Source organism: Mustela nivalis (assembly GCF_964662115.1).
Source record: "Mustela nivalis genome assembly, chromosome: 15".
Classification (NCBI taxonomy): domain Eukaryota; kingdom Metazoa; phylum Chordata; class Mammalia; order Carnivora; family Mustelidae; genus Mustela; species Mustela nivalis.
Genome location: NC_139034.1, coordinates 14196719 through 14219107, shown reverse-complemented (window position 1 = coordinate 14219107; position 22389 = coordinate 14196719). Strand labels below are relative to the sequence as shown.

Genomic DNA, 22389 nt, shown 5'->3' with positions numbered 1-22389 from the left:
ACATTATGAATGGGTTCATTTTTTACTGACTGTAATCTATATACTTGTGACATTAATGGTTACACAGAACTTTATTATATTGATGTATCATTGTTTGCTTAACATTTGCTACGCACTGCTTACTTAGGCTGCTCCAAATTTCACTGGCATAAATTAAGCTATGATAAACATATTTGTGTAAACTGTCTTCTTTGTATTTTAGTTTTCCTTAGATTTATTTCTGCAGACTATATTCCTAGTAATAACATTAACAGGGCCAAGAAATGAAAGGGCAGGCACACACATACATATAGCCATGTTGTTTTACAGAGGTTGAGAACAAATTTTTGGTTTGTATTTGGCACCTTTTTTAAGGCAAGACTTTTTTTTTTTTTTTCAAAGATTTTATTTATTTATTTGAAGAGAGAGACCAAGTAGGCAGAGAGGCAGGCAGAGAGAGAGAGAGGAAGAAGCAGGCTCCCTGCCAAGCAGAGAGCCCAGTGCAGGACTTGATCCCGGGACTCTGAGATCATGACCTGAGCCAAAGGCAGAGGCTTAACCCATTGAACCACCCAGATGTCCCAAGGCAAGACTTCTAAAAATCTTACTTTAAAAAAGTTGAGGTCATGGAGATTCCTCAAAAAGTTAAAAATAGAGCTACCCTATGACACGTCAATTGTACTATTTATCTATCCAAAGGATACAAAAATAGTGATTCAAGGGGGCACATGCACCCCAATGTCTATAGCAGCGAGGTCCACAATAGCCAAACTATGGAAAGAGCCCAGATGTCCATCAACAGATAAATGGATAAAGAGGATGTGGGGCGTGCGCGCGCGCACACACACACACACACACACACACACTGTAATATTACTCAGCCATAAAAAAGAATAAAATCTTGCTAATTGCAATGAGGTGGTTGGAACTAGAGAGTATGATGCTAAGCAAAATAAGTCAGTCAGAGAAAGAAATACCATATGATTTCACTCATATGTAGAATTTAAGAAACAAAACAGATGAACATAGAGGGAGGGGAGGAAAAATATAAAAACAGAGAGGCAAACACCATAAGATACTCTTAACTATAGGAAACAAATTGAGAGTTACTAGAAGGGAGGTGAGTGGGAGATAGGGTTACTGGGTGATGGGCATTAAGGGCACTTGATGTAATGAGCACTGGGTGTTATGTGCAGTTGATGAATAACTAAATTCTATCCCTGAAACTAATAATATACTGTATGTTAACTAAATTGAATTTAAATAAAATTTTTTAATTTAATAATTAAAAAGTTGAGGTCTTTAGGGTGCCTGGTTGGCTCAGTTGGTTGAGCATCCAACTCTTAATCTCAGTTGAGGTCTTGATCTCAAGGTTGTGGGTTCAAGCCCTGCACTGAGCTCTATGCTGGACATGAAGATTATTTTTTAAAAATTGAGATATTAGAATTTAAGGATTGGAATGGAAGACTTTTAAGAGGTCATGTATACCGGCTCCCCCAAGAATTCAAAAAGATGCCTTCTTCATCACAATTTTATGTTGTCACAATCTGTTGTGATATGTAGTTTAGGTTGAAGTATATGAAGAAAATCTAAACACACAAATATATAATTATAAAAATATAAGTATTTTAACCATCTTTTCATATAACTTTTGGTGATACTACAAGAAATTATGACAAATGATTAGTTGCAGTGTAGAGTTTGAATCTATATCAGTAAAATTTTCATTCTCTGTTGTGTTAAAATTAATTGATCTGTCTTGCACTTTGAATGATACTTTTACTTGATTTTGAAACATCATAAATAGGTCAATTGGAAAAATTTGGATTCACTAGTAATAAGAGATCCTTCAAATGTAAACATATTTTTTCTATAATTAAAAAATCACATTGGCCCAGGACAAGATGGCTTCACTGGAGAATTCTGTCAAACATTTAAAGAAAAGTTAAAACCAATCCTTTTCAAACTCTTCCAAAAAAATGGAAAAGGAGAGGACACTTTCAAAACTAATTTTATGAGGCCAGAATTACAATCATAACAAGATCTGACAAAGATATTACTATAAAAGTAAACTATGGATCAATATCTATGATAGATATTGATGCAAAAATCCTCAACAAAATACTCAAAAAGCATATTCAACACACATTCAAAAGATCATATACTATGACCAAATGGTATTTATTCCTGGAATCAAGGATAGTAAAATCAATCACTGTAACACACATTAACAGAATGAAGGACAAAAACCACACAATCACCTTAATCAGTGCAGAAAAATCATATAGCAAAATTCAATAGCCTTTCATCATAAAAACACTCAATAAACTAGGAAAAGAGGAAATTACCCCAACATAATAAAGGCCACTCTATAAAAATCCCATAGATAATGTCATACTCAATGGTGAAAAACTGAAAGCTTTCTCTCTAAGATAAGGAAAAAAGCAAGGATGTGCATTCTTGCCACTTCTATACAACACAATACTAGATGTCCTTGCCAGAGCAATTAGACAAGAAAAAGAAGTAAAATCACCTAAATTAGAAAGAAAGAAGTGAATCATCTGTGTTTGCAGATAATATGACCTTAGGAAACCCTAAAGATTACACACATGCACACACACACTCACACACACACACACACACCTGTAAAACTAATAAACAGATTCAGCACAGTTGTAGGATACCAAATCAATATTCATAAATCAGTTGCATTTCTATTAATTTGTATACACTAATGAACAAGTGAAAAGGAAATTAAGAAAACATCCCATTTACAATAGCATCAAAAATTAAATATTTAGGAGTAATTTTTTTAGGATTTTATTATTTTTTTTATTTTTAAAAAATTTTTATTTATTTTTTAAATTTCTTTTCAGTGTTCCAGAATTCATTGTTTATGCCCCACAACCAGTGCTCCATGCAATACATGCCCTCCATAATACCAGCCACCAGGCTCACCCAACCTCCCACCCCCTACCTCTCCAAAACCCTCAGATTGTTTTTCAGAGTCCACAGTCTCTCATGGTTTGTCTTCCCCTCCAATTTCCCCCAACTCCCTTCTCCTCTCCATCTCCCCATGCCCTCCATGTTATTTCATATGCTCCACAAATAAGCAAAACCATATGATACTTGAGTCTCTCTGCTTGACTTATTTCACTCAGCATAATCTCTTCCAGTCCCGTCCATGTTGACACAAAAGTTGTGTGTTCATCCTTTCTGATGGAGACATAATACTCCATAGTATATATGGACCACATCTTCCTTATCCATTCATTATTTAGGAGTAATTTAACCAAGGAGGTAAAAGACTTGTACACTAAAAACTAAAAACAAAATAATGAAAATTTCAATGTAAAAAGAAAATTTTAAAGACACAAATAAATGGAAGGACATTCCATGTTCATGGATTGGACAACTTCTTATTGTTATAATGTCTGTGCTACCCAAAACAATATATATCTCACTGCAATCCTCATCAAAATCTAAATGGTATTTTTTGCAGAAGCAGAAAAAAATTTCCTAAAATTCATATGGAATCTCAAAGGACCTCAAATAGCAAAAACAATCTTGAGGGAGAAAAAGAGCAGGAGGCCTCACACTTCCTGATTTCAAAATATTACAAAGATATGGTAATCAAGAGAGTATGGTATTGACATAAAGACAGACCTATAGACCAATGGAATAGAATAGAGAGAGCCCAGAAACAAACCCTCACATATCTGATCTTAAATGATGGGGAAAGGATAGTATCTTCAGCTAAATGTATTGAGAAAACTGGACACTCTCATGCAAAAAAAAAAAAGAAAAAAAGAAAGAAAGAAAGAAAAGAAGTTGTTGAATCCTTATCTTATACCATCTGCAAAAATTAACTCAAGATTGATTAAAGAGCTAAATGTAAGCCCTGAAACTATAAAATACCTAGAAGAAAACATAGAAGGAAAACCTCATGACATTGGACTTGGATATGAAACCAAAAGCATAGGCAATAAAAGCAAAAAATAGGTAAATAAGACTACATCAAACTTTAAAACTTCTGTGTGTCCAAGGTAACAATTAATAATCAATAGAGTGGAAAGACAACCTGTAGAGTGGGAGAAAATATTTGCAAACCATATGCCTGATAAGAGGTTAACAACTAGAATACATAAAGAACTCCTACAACTCAACAGTAGAAAAACAAAAAATCAAAATTTTAAAATGTGCAAAGGACTTGAGTAGATATTTCTCCAAAGATGATATACAAGTGCCCAACAAGCATATGAAAAAAATATTGAACATCACTAATCATCAGGGAAATGCAAATCAAAACCACAATGAGATATTATCTCATACCCATTAGGATGGCTACTATCAAAAGAATAAATGGAAGACAAGTGTTGGCAAGAATGTGAAGACACTAGGACACTCATGTACTCTGGCAGGAATGTAAATGGTGCCACTGTTCTGTGGCTCCTCAAGAAATTAAAAATAGAATTACCATGGGATCCAGCACTTCATTTCTAAGTATATATCCAAAAAAATTGAAAATAAGATTTTTGAAAGATAGGTGTTCATCGCAACACCATTCATACTGCAAGTCCTGTCACTTGTGTGCTTTGAAATGACAGGGTCATGTCATTCCTTCTCAAGAATACGAAATACTCAGGTATTCAATTTGACTGCTAAGCATTCTTTAAATAAAACTGGTGCCCCACAGGAAAAACAAAGCAGCTAGTGGAGTTCACATGGCAAACAACCGAAGCACTCATCCATCATATGTCAGTGTACAGCAGAAGTGCTTTCAGTGCATTTCCATTTCAGCACAAAAAATACTAAAAAGACATGTAGTCAAGGGTTGATGTTTAATAAATTCAATTTTTACTGCTTCATCGAGGATGTTCTTAAGTGAAATGCATTTTTTTGAACCAGGAGTCCACGGTAGTGAAGAATACAGTGGCTACTGGTATGGCTTGGGGCCACTGCCTCATTTCAGAGGTAATCATCACTGTACCACAACAGCTATGGCAATCACCATAGCCCTTTAGAATTTACAAAGTCAATTTTTCTATGACTCCCATTTAATACTGACCATAACACTTATCATCATTCATCCTTAACGGATCAGGGATCCAGAGCTTGAGAAATTTCCCTCCAAGTCTTCAAGGCTATCAACTGGCAGAGCCAGCTCTTCTGACATAAAATCCCACCATATTTTCACTAGGGAACAACACCTCTTATCCCATGACGTGGCCCCTCAGAGCCACACACGGTACAACGTTGTGAAGGAAGGTCGTGTGTCTCAGGGCCTCTTCAGTTCTCTTTCCCCTTTCTTGAGACGGGACGTGCTCCTGCTTCCAGACGTTTGTCCCATCCCTCCACCCGTCTTCATTCTCCTCTCCTGAAGCCTTCTTTCCTCTGCCTCCCTCAATAGCGACATTTGTTCCATGCATGTGAGTTTGATAAAACATGTCCTCATTTATCATCTCCTTTGAATTTTTTTAAATGGTATTAAGTCTTTTATTTAAATTCCAGGGGCATTAACTTTTTTTTTTTTTTTCATCTCCTCTGGATTTTGATCTTCAAACTACTTGTGAAACAGTTTCCCATTCCAACCTCCCACAAGGGAAAAGGTACTCTGAGGGGGTCATTTGCCCAAGTTCTTATAGCTCATCTTTCTAGGGTCTAAGGAAAGGGTTCCTTAAGATCGTTCCAATCTCTAATAGACTAAAGGTTTCAAGGATGGATAACTCCTTGACATGTTCCTTCCGAGAACGTGTATTAGCTCTACAAAAGAGAGGCTTAAACAAACAAACAAACAAACAAACAAAACATTTGTGTCTATGAAATAAGTTTCCAATCTTCAGAGTCTTGCCTAACCTTATCATTTATGCCTCTCCAGGAGAATAACTACACGGACATCTGAGGCTGAACCACGGAGAAATACAAATGATCATAAATTTGCAAGTAACGCTTTCATGACTATACATTTTTGCAAATTTAAATAAAGAAATCTAAATATTTACACTTAAAGGGGCCAATATCATCCACTGCCTACCTTCTGCCTCGCGATGACATCTGAAGGAGGCATGTGTCCTCCTCAGAGGCTCCAACCCCCAAGAATAACACAGTATGTAAGTTGGGTGGGATACCTGCGAGAGCATTGACAGAAACTGGTCGAAGAGAATTTAACAAACACGTTCCTTTCATCGCCACAGAGCATTCTGTAGGATAGCTAAATGCCCAAACTAAACCAAGAAGAGTTCAAAGAAAAAAGCCGAGGAGCCTAAACCTGGAAGGCCGAGCCTTTGAAGTTCTTTTACAAGGCTGTGGCCCGGGGAAGGAGTCCTTTAAACTGAGGAAACAGGAAGTACCTAGATTAAAAAGTTTGTGACATTTCCTAGAGGGGGGGGGGCGATCTTTCTGGAAGCGCTCTTCCAGGAAACCGGTCCTTTCCCACCTAGATGCTGAGGTTTCCTGAGAAAAAGTAAATAACCTCTCCTTGCCACCGTGTGGAGGATCAGCTAGTCAGCGAAAAGCTGAAGGAGAGCTGGCCCCCTTCTAGATGTTATCGGCACAAAGGAAGGGGAGGGGCAACTTTGAAGGAAGGGCGAGGGGAGAGAAGGGCGGCCTGAAGGAGGTGGGAGAGCCGGCCGCAGATGCCCGAAAGCGGGCCGGTAGCTGAAGGCACTCACTGCAGCACGTGCGCCGCTCGGGGCCGGGCTCCACGCTCCCGCCGACAGCCGAACTGGGCCCTACGCACTCCGCAGGGATGCCTCCCTCGGGGCCTGGGGCGGGACATCCAGTTAAGACACGCACTGGGGGAGGGGCGCCTGGGTGGCTCAGTGGGTTAAAGCCTCTGTTCTCGGCTGGGGTCCTGGTCCCAGGGTCCTGGGATCGAGTCCCGCATCGGGCTCTCTGTTCGGCGGGGAGCCTGCTTCCTCCCCTCTCTCTGCCTGCCTCTCTGCCTACTTGTGATCTCTCTCTGTCAAATAAATAAATAAAATCTTAAAAAAAAAAAAAAAAGACACACACTGGGGGACTGAGCCCTGGAAATTAAGCCATTCTCATAGGACTCCAACTGGCTCCTAGACGCACCGAAGCACCCCGGCCAGAGGGCAGCGATTTTGCGTGGACCACAGGTGTCCCCTGGTGGAGGCTGCTTGAACAGCAACCCTTTGGGCGGGGGGCTGGGCAAGCCGGGCGTGGCGGGGAGGGCGGGGGGGGGGGGGGGGGGAGTATGCCTCCAAGATAGGATGCGACTTGTTTTACACGTAGTCTTAGTCCATCTTCCCAAATATCAGCTTACTTAGTTAAAATATGCTAGCTGCATATATATATATATATATATATATACACACACATATACACACACATGAGTGTACACATATATATGTGTACATATATATATGTACACACACTCTGCTTCCCTTTTAAAGATTACTTCCCCCACTCATGTTCCGCTAAAGCAGACTTCCCATGGCAATTAACCAGTTCCACTCTTCCCCTGGTTGTAGATCACTCGGAGGTCTCTCTTTCTCCATATTTTACCCTTCATGCTCCTTAGATACCCCTTCTCCAGCTTCTCCAGCTTTGTCTGTCCCCTGAAGCCCCAGCATGCTTCTCCTATTCTTATCGGGTATAAACCCAGCTTGGCTGATACCTCCTCTTCCCAGGCCCCTTCTGGTCAATCCTGCCAGGCCTGGGACAGAGGCAATGTCATGCAGGGAACACATCAGGGATTTCTTAGTGTTGTTTATATTTGCCCAAAGCTTCAGATACATTGCTGGTATGGCCAAAGGGCCCTCTTTAGTCACAGGTGAGGCCGTGAATGCTCAGAGGGTCCATCTGCATGGCTTATAAACTTACAAACTGATATGACTCTCTTATAAACTCAGGGCATATGAGGACAGCCAGGCAATGGCTCAGACGTCCCAAAAGTGGAAAAGCCGATGAGAACAAGGGAGCAAACACGTTTCCATGCAGGGTGTTTGTTTCTGAATATATGAGATTCAGCATCATTTCTGAATAAACTGAATAGACGGTATTTTTAGAGAAGCAATGTTAGTACTTGCCTTAAACCAAGAAATCTGATTTTACATTTGTAATAGTTAAGAGATAAAAAGAGACGCTATTTTCCTTGTAGTAAGTCTATTTCCATACCTATAGTTATTTTTAGGGACCTTTTCCATAGAGAACTGAGATAAATGTGGAGTTTCTCAGAAGTGTGAAGAACAGTTAATAATGTCTGCTGAATCCTGAAACATTTGGAGGTCTCACAAAAGAAGACTTGTACTATTCTTTTTTTTTTTTAAGAAGCAGATTTTATTTATTTATTGAATAGAGAGAGAGAGATCACAAGTAGGCAGAGCAGCAGGCAGAGTGGGGGAAGCAGGCTCCCTGCTGAGCAGAGAGCCCGATATGAGGCTTGATCTCAGGACCCTGAGACCATGACCTGAGCCCAAGGCAGAGGCTTAACTCACTGAGCCACCCAGGCACCCCAAGCCTTGTACTATTCTTTTGATAATTAGAAAAGCAAGTAGGAAATAGAACTGAATAAATATATATAAGATAGGAAAAACTAGTCACTGTAAATTTAAGAAACAAGGTAATTCTTTTAAACTTCCACTGTAAAATACATCTCAGACCAAAAAAAAAGTACTGAATTTAACCCAAAAAATTCTCATCTTAGGTATCAGAGGCATGCCCCTTCTGGCAGAGGGTCAGGGCATGCAGGAAAATGTGGGTATCTGAAAGATGGGTTATAACATGTATTAAAGAACTAAGGCAAGCCTCAAATTTATTTGGCCCCCAGAAAAAATGTTTGTTTCTTGGAGAATTTCTGGGAAATGACATTAGATCATTCTAAAAAATAATCCCTGGGCGTTGCCTTGTTGACAGCCAGCATAAACACTGCATCCCCCTGGATCAAAGCAACGACCCCATCAAAGAAAAATTAGGCAACACCAGGAATTCAATCTTTCAAGTGATTAGGTAAATGCCACAGAAAGGAGAGGCAAGCATAGGATTCTGGGAAGGAGGTGGTAAATTTGTTTCTAAAGCTGAGAATTCAAAACACATTTTTTAAGTTTTTTTGTTTGCTTGTTTTGTTCTGTTTTTGAGAGAGGGAGAGACCCCGAGGGAACACAGGCAGAGGGTGTGGGAGAGGAAGAAGCAGGCTTCCCGCTGAGCAGGGAGCCCAATGCAGGGGTCAACCCCAGGACCCTGGGATTATGATCTGAGCTGAAGGCAGATGCTTAACACCTGAGCCATCCAGACACCCCTTAAAAAGAAATTTTTTTAAATAATCACAATAATAGTAGTAAACTAGTCTTTACTGAGCATTTTGGAGGTCCCAGCACTAGCAGCTACAACCTTCACACATACTATCTCATTTTTGCCTCACAGAAGTCCTCCTGTAAGGCAGGTACTAACATTAGCTGCACTTGATAGCTGAGGAAGTGGACACACAGAGAAGTCGGAAGGCCACAGAGGCAGTCTGCTCCACGGTCTGACACTCGGCTGGGCTACGTTGCCTCCTTTTTGGGCTGCTGAGGATGCTGACACTTCTAAGTATTTGCTAAGTAAGAAGCACTCTTCCAAGTATTTTCCAGGTAATAACTCACTGGATACTCACAGTAGCCAAGGAAAGATACACTGTTGTAAGCCCATATTACAGATGGGACATGGGGGCCCAGAGAGACCCAGGACCTCATAGCGAGTTAAGTGCCGCACTGGAATTCAGACCCAGGAGATCTGAGCTCCAAAGCCAAAATCTCAGTCACTTCCTAACACTACTGCTCATGTAGAACAAGAAATCGGTTTCAGTGTCCGCGATTTGGTTTCTGAACGGCACCCTACAGAAGTAAGTCAACAATTGAAAGCAAGAGGAAGAAAGTTTTCTTTATGCACATTCATTTCAAACCCAGGAAGGACTAGAGAAAAATGTGGTAGGGAAGGGCCACAAGATGACTAGATTTTACATTATCAGCTACTGATGATGTCAGCAGATGGGACATGGTGAGTGGAAGATTTTGGAGCGGGATTGGTTGATCACGGAGTCGAAGATGCGGAAGGCCACGACAAGGAGGCAGCAAAGCAGGACCTGAGATTCTGTGCCGACCACAAGGATCCAAAATTAATTACTAAATGGGACAGAAACAATAAAATAACCAAGTTGTACTACTTAATTCCTCCCCCACCAAAAAAAAAAAAAAAAAAAAGAAGAAGAAGAAGAAGAAAGAAAAAAAATGCTTACTTCAGTGCACTTGAGTTAATCCTCCTTCTAAAGAAGACTGTATGTGACCCTATGGTTTACCGCATCTGTTTAACCGCTGCACCCAGTACAGGTGTGACCTTGAGAGAGGTGATGGAAGCATGAACAGGAATGCATTATAGACATTTAAAGTTAATTTTGTTAATAAATATGTTTGAAGTCCTTACAATGTACGAGAACTAATTTCAGCTCTTAACTGAACTAGGAGCCAGCCGTTTGCGATGAGGAAGTGATTCCTAGTGGTGGTTATAACAACAGTTTCCTTCTACTTGAAAGAACTTGCCCCTCCTTCCCACCCCCTACCTCACAACAGAAAATGAAGACCATACCAAACAGACCCAAAAGTTGTTTTCCTAGCAGTTTTGGGCTTGTGGATGATGGATTACACCATCAGCTGAATGCCAGTGGACCAGTCAGCAGAAAATAGGTTAGGCTGTAGGAGCAATCCCCCCAACCACAACACACACACACACACACACACACACACACACACACACACAACTCTCAATGGCTTAACACAACAAAGGTTTATTGTAGTTCATACTACATGTGCAGTGTGGATTACAAGATGTGGTGATGAGGGCATTCTTCTTATTGGCACCATCCAGGGTGCCCGGCTGCTGGCTGCTGGGAAACCCCCCCACCCCACCCCACCCCAGGGAAATGCTTCCATGATACTAGAGGGATGGGAAGAGAACTGTGGATGAGCTCTTAAGGTTGCCTCCTGGAATAGCATACAAGACCCACCCACATGAGTGGCCAACAGAAGTCACATGAGATACCTAACTTTAAAAGAGATGACAAATTACAAAGTTAGCAGGTGCCCAGAAAAGGAGAGAACTGGACTGTTTAATTAGGCACAGCCCAAATGATTATGAGGTTGAGTAAGGGCAATTTGATGTCAGAATCAGGACCTTTTGATTATCAGAAAGGGCCGGCCCCCTTTGTGGATCTCAAACTAAAGGCCCGTGTAAAGAGTAATTTGAGAGGATAATAGGTAATGTTTCCATAGAGTGGTTTCTATACAGGGAATAAACCCAGTGGAGCTGGTAGTTGTCAGTGAATAGAGAGACAAGAACAACAGAAACCCATTGCTGAAGAACTTGCAACTGAATCCTGAAGTTGCCAGATGCCCGTGGACCGGCGGTCTCAGAGGGAGGGGCATATACGGATGTTAGGTAGAGGAGACATCTGAATCTATTTTGCAAGCAATCCTCTGACACTGAATAAAATATGATTCTTTAAAAAATTAAAAATTAAAAAAAAAACCGCAAAAACAGGAGTCTTAATGAAAGCAATCAGGTAAAGGGCAAAAACTCTACTCTGGGGCGCCTGGGTGGCTCAGTGGGTTAAGCCGCTGCCTTCGGCTCAGGTCATGATCTCAGAGTCCTGGGATCGAGTCCCGCATCGGGCTCTCTGCTCAGCAGAGAGCCTGCTTCCCTCTCTCTCTCTCTGCCTGCCTCTCCATCTACTTGTGATTTCTCTCTGTCAAATAAATAAATAAAATCTTTAAAAAAAAAAAAAAAAAAAAAAACTCTACTCTGGCAGAATTTGGCACGTGGCAGCAACCTCTCCACCCAGGACTTTATGACTTTGACCTTGATCTTTGACTCACTGAATTTCCAAAATCCCTGGTGATATCGATGCCAGAATACGAGGGCAAAATGAACTTTCATTCCTGATAAAATGTAACTAACACCTGGGGCGCCTGGGTGGCTCAGTGGGTTAAAGCCTCTGCCTTCGGCTCAGGTCATGATCCCAGGGTCCTGGGATAGAGCCCCGCATTGGGCTCTCGGCTCTGTGGAGAGCCTGCTTCCTCCTGTCTCTCTGCCTGCCTCTCTGCCTACTTGTCATCTCTGTCTATCAAATAAATAAATAAAATCTTTTTTTTTAAAAAATGTAACTAACACCTTTTGTGAAATACAAAATTCCTGGCAGGCCACGAATATGGGAAGAAAAATGAGAGCTCATCATGAGAGGGGCGTGTTCATTGTGCTGCCGACCCCCCCCCCTCCCACCCCCCAGAGGAGGTTGTTACCTGTAAGGCCTGGATTTCTCTGTTGGGAACACTGTTGTCTTAGACGAAGCTGTTGAGTTACCCACCATCTATGCCCGTCCCACTGCTTTCTATAATCCCACTAGAAAGCATAAAGCACATTTTTAAATCTCAAAACAAGGATTCAGCTTGACTGATAACAGAGCAAACAGGTGGACGGCTGAGAGGGTGAGGTTATTAGGTAGGGCCCTCGTCCTGCCCCAGCGTAGGGCTTTCTGCTCTCAGGCTAGGAGGGAACGCAAAGCACCAGTTTGCCTCTCCTGCTCTAACTCGGACTACACGCCGCTCCGCCCCCCTCTGCCCCGCCCCGTGCGGAATCAGCCTCACCTCTGAATTTCATCCAAATAGAGTCCCAGGCTCCGCCCCAGACATGCTAAATGGCAACCTGCCTTTTAACAATTCCCCAGGTGATATGTAAGCGCTCTGAGGTTTGTGAAGCTTTGTTCTCCAGAGTTTTAAGCCACTCCTGAAAGAAGCTCTCTATCGAACAGAAGAAGGAAGAGGGGTCAACTTTTTCTAGCCCTGCCTCCCTTCCCATCTTGCTGTCAAACAGTCAAATTAACACCAAACACCCAGCTAATAATTCTCCTGCCTCAGAGCCTTTTAAAAAACAGTGAAAGACAAATGCCATATGATTTCCCTTATATGTGGAATCTAAAAAAACAAATAAACAAATGAAAAGCAGAAGCAGACCTATAAATACAGAAAACAAACAGTTGCCAGAGGGAGAGGGGCAAAATGGGTGATGGGGAGAGTGCAGATGAAGGCTTCCAGTATGGAAGGAGTAAGTCACCAGGATAAAAGGTTCAGCACAAGGAATCTAGTTAATGATATTGTAAGAGCATTATATGGTGGGGTGAGGGTGAAGATACTTACCAACATAGTATAATGTATACAGTGGATGAATCTCTATGTTGTATGCCTGAAACCAATGTAAGGTTACGTGTGAACTGTAATCAAATTAAAAAAAAAAAAAAAAAGGCTTCTACTTGCATGAATGGAACTATACCTACCACAGACAGTTCCATTTCAGGATGTCCCTGTAGAAACTAAAAGTATAACTTTTTTCCCAACGCTTGGCTCCATATACATAAAATTACCTCTCCCAGACGATTCATTAGGCACACACATCTGACCGTCTTATGTCTAACTTTATTCTTCCATCCACCACCATTTGCCAAGTACAAACAAGGATCAGTGACAGAGTACATACCTAACATGTATTTCTATTTACAGGGATTCAATGGAATGTTGTCTTTTTTTTTTTTTTAATTGCTTTGTTTGTTTTGCTTGCGACTAGCTGGGCAGTCTGGACTGTGTCCTGCTTCACTGTACCCATCTGGTCTGGTCTTGTGTCCATGTCTGAATGCCGAGAGACGCCACTGGGGAAGAAAGCTCAAGTGACCTAGTCTCCTTTTTAAAACAGTTATGAGCTGTCACATTTTACTTTAAAATATTAATACTTGGTGTCAGAGCAGTTTCGTTTGAAAATAAGGTTTTGTTGTGCTATGGAAAATGCTATCATAATGTCCATATCCATTACACCTCCACCTGCTTTGGGATTTTTTTTTTTTAAGATTTTTATTTATTTATTTGACAGACTGAGATCACAAGTAGGCAGAGAGGCAGGCAGAGAGAGAGGAGGAAGCAGGCTCCCTGCTTAAGCAGAGAGCCTGATTCGGGGCTCAATCCCAGGACTCTGAGATCGTGACCTGAGCTGAAGGCAGAGGCTTTAACCCACTGAGCCACCCAGGTGCCCCCTGCTTTGGGAATTTAAATGAGGCAAGAGAAGTAGATGTTATACTCAAACTCAAGGAGCCTCAGTTTAAAAAGATATTTTTGTTTCACTGTCATTTGCTTCTAAATGCAAGACTCCATTTTCTGCCTTCAGAAGCTGAAGTTGGTACCGTTGGTGCACATGTGTATTTCAGTAGGTGGCAACCCAGAAACTGTGTTCTCTGGAAGATTTCCATGACATACTGTTCTCAAAAGCCTTTAAATAATCCCTAGTAAAACTGAGAGACTACTTCCAGGTGACAATAGGACTGGAAGCGATATGACGTTTGTACGTGATGAGCTACTCATTTTTCTGAAATAAAGAATCTTGTGAAAAGAGGAATTATGACTCGTATTTACAACAACTTTTCGTAAACATCCCCAAATTCCAGGCACAAGACAAAAGGCATGACTCATATCACAGTAGGCATTACAGCCAGGGAAGTGGCCCTCGTGAAGATTGCTTCCCTAATGCCTGAGAATGGCTCTGAGGAGATCTGTAGGAAGCTGATAATAGGTACTTCATCGAGGATCCCCAGTTGAAATCTGGTTTTTGATCAAGAGCATTTCCTTAGCTAAAAATGTCCCGTTTCCAGACCTTAATTTGATTTTTTTAGTGGATGATGACTGAGCAGACCAAAACATTGCGGGGGGGGGGGGGTGCGGAAACAGTATGAATGACTGTAATTCTTTAACTTGGGTGGTCATTTGAATCCTCTTGAGGAGATGATCTTGCCGGGTCTAGCTTGAGTTGTCCCACATGCTGGGGTTTTTCAGGGGGCTGGACGGTGCTCTCCCTCTCAGATCTCCTCAAAGTCTCGTCAGCTAGCCCACCACCTCGCCTGCAGGAGACATTCCTATGAATGTAGGTGGCAGCTTACACAGCAGCTCGCTTAAAAAGGTCGCATTCAGAGGGCCCATTCTGTCTGAGTGGGGTGAGGAGTCTCCATTTTTACAGACATTCCAGATGGTTCTGAGGAGGTGATCCTCCTATAAGTTTAGAGAAACATGGGCTACTACCTAGTTAATTCCTTATCTTTTAAAAAACTTTACACCAAAACTGAGAAAGTAAGTGTTGACGAGAATGCAGAGAAATTGGAACACGTCAAATAGCACAAGTGCTACGGAAAACAGTATGACGGTTCCTCAAAAAGTGGAACATAAAATCACCATATGATCCAGCAATCCCACTTCTGGGTACAGACCTGAGGAACTGAAAGCAGGGTCTCTTAAGAGATATCTGTACACCCATGTTCATAGCATTATTTGCAACAGCCAAGAGGAGGAAGCTACCCAAGTACCCATGGGCAGACGAATGAATAAACAAAATATCACATACACACAGGCAGACTGGAATTTTTATTCAGCTTGTAAGAGTTAGGCAATTCTGATCCGTGTGGCACCACAGAGGAACCTTAAGGGCATTCTGCTCAATGAAATAAGCCAGACACAAGAGGACAGATACTATAGGATTCTGCTCATATAGGTCCCTGGAGTAGTCAAATTCAGAGACAGAAAGTAGAATGGGGGTTTCCAGGGACTGGGGGAGGACAGGAGAAATTAGGAATTATTGTTTAACTGGGTACAGAGTTTCAGTTTTGCCAAATGGGTGGTGGTAATGCTTGGACAACAATGTGGATGGACTTATTACCACTCAACTGTATACCTGTCGTGGTTAAGATGATAAACTTAATGGGGTATGTGTTTTACCATAATTAAATACTGTAATTAAAAATATTCCAAGCCCCTGAAAGGGAAAGAACATTATGCAAATAACAAATGATGGGCTCTTGCATTTGCATTTCAGGTCGGTCAAAGTGCCCTTAAGGAATCCAGGATCCACAGAGCATGAAGTAACTTGTTCCAGGTCAGCCAGCTAGTACTGGCAGAGCCAGGATCTGAATCCTCTGTGCCCATCTGGAAGTCTCCACGCCCATGCCCTCTGCCCTCTCTGGCTCATTTCTGTTTGGGTATCAAGGAGGATAAGATAAGAGTCATCTTTGGGGCCTATGGCTGAGGCCTGTGTTGGGGCTACTGGAAGACAAGGCATTAGCTGTAAAAGTGGATACAGGGAAGAGGATGTTATGGGGCAGAGGGTTGTTGGAAATGTTGGAAATGTTGGCACGGCATTGGAGAGGGTGGATTTGGAAACTGTTGTTGGGCTAATTAGTAAAAGTGCAAAACAGAAAGTAGATAAGAGAGAGAAGAAGGAAAAAGGCAGGGGGCACCTGGGTGGCTCAGTGGGTTAAGTCTCTGCCTTCAGCTCAGGTCATGGTCTCAGGGCCCTGGGATCAAGTGCTGCATTGGGTTCTCTGCTCAGCAGGGAGCCTGCTTCCCCCCTCCCCCTGCCTGCCTCTCTACCTACTTGTGATCTCTCTCTGTCAAATAAATAAATGAAATCTTTAAAAAAAAAAAAAAAAAAAGCAGAAATGGAGAGAGTGAGAGAAGCCAAGAATCAGAGCTAGAACCTGTGGAAATGCCCATTCTGTGTTTAGGGAGCAGACTAGGAAGCAGGGTACAGTGATGGGGAGAGAAAAAAGGTAGGGGGAGCTTCACAGCCAGGCTCTTCGACAGCAAACCACAACTCAGGGGTTAGTCGTGCAAATTAATATTTGTACAGATACCCCAGGCTCCGCCCATAGGAAATCTTCATGAGAGCTCTGTGAGGTCAAGTAGAGGATGCCATTGTGCTCATTTTATAGACAAGCAAAGTGAACCACAACAGTATTGGCCAGTTTCTCAAGGGCATGGGCGTGGAGACTTCCAGATGGGCACAGAGGATTCAGATCCTGGCTCTGCCAGTACTAGCTGGCTGACCTGGAACAAGTTACTTCATGCTCTGTGGGTCCTGGATTCCGAATCTTTCACGTTCAGACGCCCTTTCTTTTCCATTACCAAGGGGGCACAGGAGCCACAGCCAGCTCCTGGTCATAAGGCGATGCATCACTGTAGGGACAAAAATGTTAATCAATAAAACAAACTATAGATCAGTCTGCTTTTTACATCAACACGCACTGACATTTCTACACACGGTTCACCTCTGTAAAAAATCTTTCCGTGGGAGAGCACAAACAACTGCTGTGGTTATCGGTGAATTTTACTGATATAAAGAAGCTTCCCACAAGCACACCTCAATTACTAAGCCTTCCGTAACAATGTATTCTATAAGGAAGTTAATGTGGAGAATCCCTAATTATTCTGACTTACATGGATTCATCTACAAGCAGCCCTTTGGACGATACCTTGAAAAGGGTATGGCCTCACTCAAGTTCACTTTGGACTCATTTCTGGTCTCCAACCCTGTAATACAGCATACTACTGTGTTCCAACCGCAGATTCAAAATAAGCAATGACAGGATTGTGATGATACAAATGAAAAAACAACTTACTTACTAGGATGTTGTTTTACATAACCATGCACAAAATTCTTTTGTGTGTTTGAAATGTAAGAGTGATACCGTGTGGCAAAGTGCAATATTTTTGTCTGATACATGCAGATTTTAGTTCATATCTAAACTAGCTTACTAAATTTGGATCACCTTCCCACCCTCCCCAGCCTCCTGCTGCCCAGGACCTGTATCCACACCTTGAGAAGGGTCAGGGGGATGCCTGGCTGCACAAAGAGGTGGGGGCCACTGCCAGGTTCCAGCCCTTTTCCATCTGCTCCTCTATTTGGCCTGCAAAGACACCCCGCCCCCAGCAAGGAGAGCCTCCAGCTGCCAGAGCTCCCAGGCTTCTGCCGTGGCATATCAGGATTTTCTCTGTCACCTCTCCCCCTTTACCTGAAGAACAGAGTGCAGAAGGCTTTGGGAAGTGCAAAACAGCTTCTCTCAAACAGGCTAGAGCTCCATATTCTAGAATGGTTAAAAATAATCTCAAGGTCTAGGGGAAGAAGTGCATCCCAGGAAAGCATTTGTCCCAGGGAGCTCACACAAAGAGCAGTCCATTTCCTCAAATGTAGCTTAAAATAGAAATTGAGCAAGCTAAGCATTTTAAATTCATCATTAAAAGATTTCCATATTCTGTCACAAACACATTTTTTTTTTGGTCTTGGACAAAATTGACATGTGTGTTCCCATACTCAAGTTTTATGATTACGTATAGCTCGCAAACTTTTATGTATCCTCACTCATGTACATATATACATCCACATAAATAAAATTAATACTACAACATTCACATATATAAACATGTATTTAATAACTCTATCTTTCTTTTTTAAGATTTTATTTATTTGAAAGAGAGAGACAAACGGAGATAGTGAGATAGAGCACAAGCAGAGAGAGGAAGAACCAGGCTCTTGCCGGGCAGAGAGCCTGACATGGTACTTGAGCCCAAGACCCTGGGATCATGACCTGAACCAAGGCAGATGCTTAACCGACTGAGCCACCCAGGCACCTCAATAACTATATCTTTCTATGTGCATATTAGTCTGGTCTCATGTGTATCTACATACATGTCTATTTACGTCTACAAAAATCAAGCAGATGCTGGTTGGGAGTAGTATTTGGAAGAAAATCTGACATAGGAATGCAATGTATTTTCAAGACACATCATTAGATGAATAGATTGTATGCATTCTTCCTCATAGAACTTACTGCAAAATGCAGAAAAGGGTTCAGTTTCCTCTAGAAGTTTAAAAAAAAAAAGTTTACTTCTCCCCCACAAAAAATTAAAAGAAAATAATTCCTAATAAAAGAAGACTTACAGATGAATGTAAATCATGAAAAAGAACTGTATGAAATTATCTTCAACTGAGTATTAAACTGTCAAGGGTCTGAGGTAAGTACAGTTAAGCAAAGATCCAAATACTACCCCTAGGGAGTGCTCTAGTAGTGCACATGGATTAAAAGGCTCTAAATAAGTACTGCATGCCCAAGGAGGGCCCTGAACCTGGTAATACCTGACCCACCAGCCAGTCTTGGAGTTTCAGGACAAATCTAGTTCAGACTTTGAATCCCCAGACTTTGAATCAGGATTGGAGTTGCTTCAGAAAATCCTTGAGAGAAGGCAATTTAATTTCTGTGGAATCTCCTTATGTTTTTATATTGATTTCTAAGCATATATCCCAACTCTGCCCAAATCTGCCCTGGTCCCCATTAGAAGCCCCCAGTGGACATCTAGAACCTCCCCATGTCCCAAAGCCTTGAACCTTCACCAAAATCAGAGAATATGGTAGTGGGTCCTGGCAGCCTGGTCCTGAGAGAGTTCCAGAGCACTGGCTTCAGAGCAATCTCAGAATTCATGTCAAGGCTCCCTGCAGTCTTTCACTGGACTTAGTACCAAGGTCTGTAGGATCCTTCATTCTTCGTGACATCTTCCTGCAGATAATCCCAGCAAAAGTGGAGGAAAATGCACACTGTTCTGCTGGGGCTCCAGTGTGAGGTGACAGAAGACAGGGGATGCCTCTAATAGTGAAATTCTGCTGCATTCGCCCGCATTCTGAAAAGGTTTTCCTCTAAATCTTTGAGTTTCCTGTGCCTATTACGTAGGTTACGTATTTGGCTCAATGTGATTTTTTTCTTAGGTACATATATAGGACTCCTAGAGGAAACAGGACAGACATAAATATACTAACTTCTTGTTGAGGCTATAGGTTCTGTGAACAATAGCAGCTGCCAGTATGAACAGAACAACTGAGAAATGTTAGTTACTCTTTTTGTATTAATATTACAAACATAATGGTTATGTTTACTCCATAGCTGTTTCCAAAGAGTTCAAAAGACTCTTCAGATAATTTGCAAGAGGTTCTCAAACTGCTGGTTGTACCAAGATCAGTCTGGGAAACCGTGGTCCTGGGCAACTGAAGATTTAGTCCCCTGCATCTGCCTCCAAGGTCACTATTTTGCAGAGTAAGGACAATTAAGCATAAATCTTTAACTGGTGCCTGTTGAAAGGTATGCTGCATTTAATGACCAGATAAACAGAGATAAATAGATTCCCATGGCTGGGGTGACCCTTGGTAGCAGGACCTAGATTTTCCCTGATTTCTGGGAGCAAGGCCTCCATCACCAGGTCCTCCCTAATGTGATCAATGGCCTCCTTCCCGGACACTCTCCCATGGTAAGTTTCAATCTGAATATAACTTCTGCATATCACTTCTCCATCTGCTTCGTAGCAACTTTAGAGCCAGATTTTTTTTTTTCCTTTACTTCTTTCCTATTCCCCATGGTAGAGTGCTCTACTTAGAACAGATGTTCAATAAAGAGTACAGTCTCGATTAAATTCACTCCCTGGTAATTTTTCATTGCTATGATTTTGATGACCTGAAATCCTTTCTTGGTTTGTACAAGGGTAGGCAGAGAGAAAGTGAAACTGTATTGGATCTCTGGGAGCTGTGGCAAGGAGCTAACTGTGGCCTAAGAACAGCAAAATCAAGCACATGATGTGTAACTTTCACTTTTATTTGAGCCCCTGCACCCTTTGACTATGTCAGGTAACAATGTATTAGTCCAGGCAAGTCCTATAAAAGGGACCTCAGAGACCACCTAGTGAAACTATTTACCTCCACTGAAGCCCCTCCAGCAGTAAGTTCTGTTAAATCTAGAACTCTATGCATTTTGAGAAAGCTTTACTTAAAGATCACTTGTTAGGCCACAAAACAATCTCAACAAATTCAGGAAGATTAAAATCATATCAAGCATCTTTCCTGACCATAGTGGCATGGAACCAGAAATTAATTTTAAGAAGAAATTAATTTTGTGGAAAAACACAAATATGTGGAAACTGAGCAACATGCTACTAAACAATCAATGGGTAAATAAAGAAATCAAACAGGAAATCAAAAAATAACTTGAGACAAATTAAAATGGAAACACAATTTTCCAAAATCTATGGGACATGACAAAAGCAGTTCTAAGAGTAAAGTTCAAAGTGGTACAGGCCTACCTCAAAAAAACAAGAAAAATCCAAATAAACAATTTAACTTTGCACCTAAAGGAACTACAAGAAGAACAAATAAAGCCCAGAGTTAGTAGAAGGAAGGAAATAATAAAGATAAGAATGGAAATAAATGAAATAGAAACCAAAAACAAAAAAAGAAAGCCCAACAATAGACAAGATCAATGAATCTAAAAACTGGTTCTTAAAAAGATAAACAAAATTGATAAACCTCTGCCCAGACTCATAAAAAGAGAGAGAGGCCAAATAAAACCAGAAGTTAGAAGAAGTTATAACTGAAACCACAGAAATACAAAGGATCATAAGAGACTATTATGAATAATGCATACCAAAAAATTAGAAGACCTAGAAGGGATAAATTCCTGGAAAATACAACCTTCCAAGACTGAGTCATGAAGAAATAGAAAATTTAAAGAGACCGGTTGTAAGTAATAAAATTGAATTCATTTTAATTTTTAAATTCCCCTAAAACAACAGTCCAGGACCACACAGCTTCACAGATTAATTCTACCAAACATTTAAAGAAGAGTTAACACCTATCTTTCTCAAATTATTCCAAAAAAATTGAAGAGGAACGGACATTTTGAAACTCATTTTATAAGGCCAGCATTACCCTCATATCAAGAGCAGACAGACAGCACACAGAAAAAAAAAAAAATTAAAGGCCAAACTGTTGATAAACAGAGATGCAAAAATCCTCAACAAAATATTAACCAAATTTAACAATACATTAAGAGAATCATACACCATGATCAATTAGGATTTGTCCCAGGGAAGCAAGAATGGTTCAACATCTGCAAATCAATCAACATGATACATTAACAAAATGAAAGATAAAAACAATATGATCACCTCAATAGATGCAGAAAAAGCATTTGACAAAATTCAACATCCATTTATGATAAAAACTCTCAACAAAGTATACACAGAAGGAACATACCTCAACATAATGAAGGCTTTATGTGACAAGCCCACAGCTAACATCATACTCAACAGTAAAAAACTGAAATCTTTTCCTCTAAAATCAGGAACAAACAAGGGTTTCCACTCTCACCACTTTTATTTAACATAGTACCGGAAGTTCTAGCCACACCAATTAGGCAAGAAGAAGAAATAGAAATCATTCAAATCAGAAAAGAAGTAGTAAAACTGTCATTATTTGCAGATGCATAATATTATCCACAGAAAACCCTAAGGACCTCACCAAAAAGCTGTTAGAACTAATAAATGAATTCAATAAAATCACAAGATGCAAAATTAACATAGAGAAATAGTCGTTTTTCTATATACTTATAATGAGCTATCAGAAAGAAAAATCAAGGCAATAATCCCATTTACTATTGCATCAAAAAGAACAAAATACCTAGGAATAAACGTAACCAAGATGAAAGACCTGTACTATGAAAACTATAAGACACTGATGAAA

The 22389-nt window shown here is 40.9% G+C and overlaps 2 long non-coding RNA genes across 2 annotated transcripts in view; both read right to left on the bottom strand.

The window, feature by feature from the left end:
• LOC309848950 overlaps window positions 1–22018 on the bottom strand; it is a 31340-nt gene extending 9322 nt beyond the window's left edge. The window contains exon 1 of the long non-coding RNA XR_014303369.1: window positions 21904–22018. This is a non-coding gene — a long non-coding RNA (uncharacterized lncRNA). The remainder of the gene's footprint in view (window positions 1–21903) is intronic.
• Window positions 9833–10454, bottom strand: LOC309848951. The gene is made up of 3 exons (XR_014303370.1): window positions 10399–10454; window positions 10214–10311; window positions 9833–10100 (listed from the first exon to the last, which is right to left on the bottom strand). It is a non-coding gene; the product is annotated as an uncharacterized lncRNA (long non-coding RNA).
• Window positions 22019–22389: the final 371 nt, after the last annotated feature.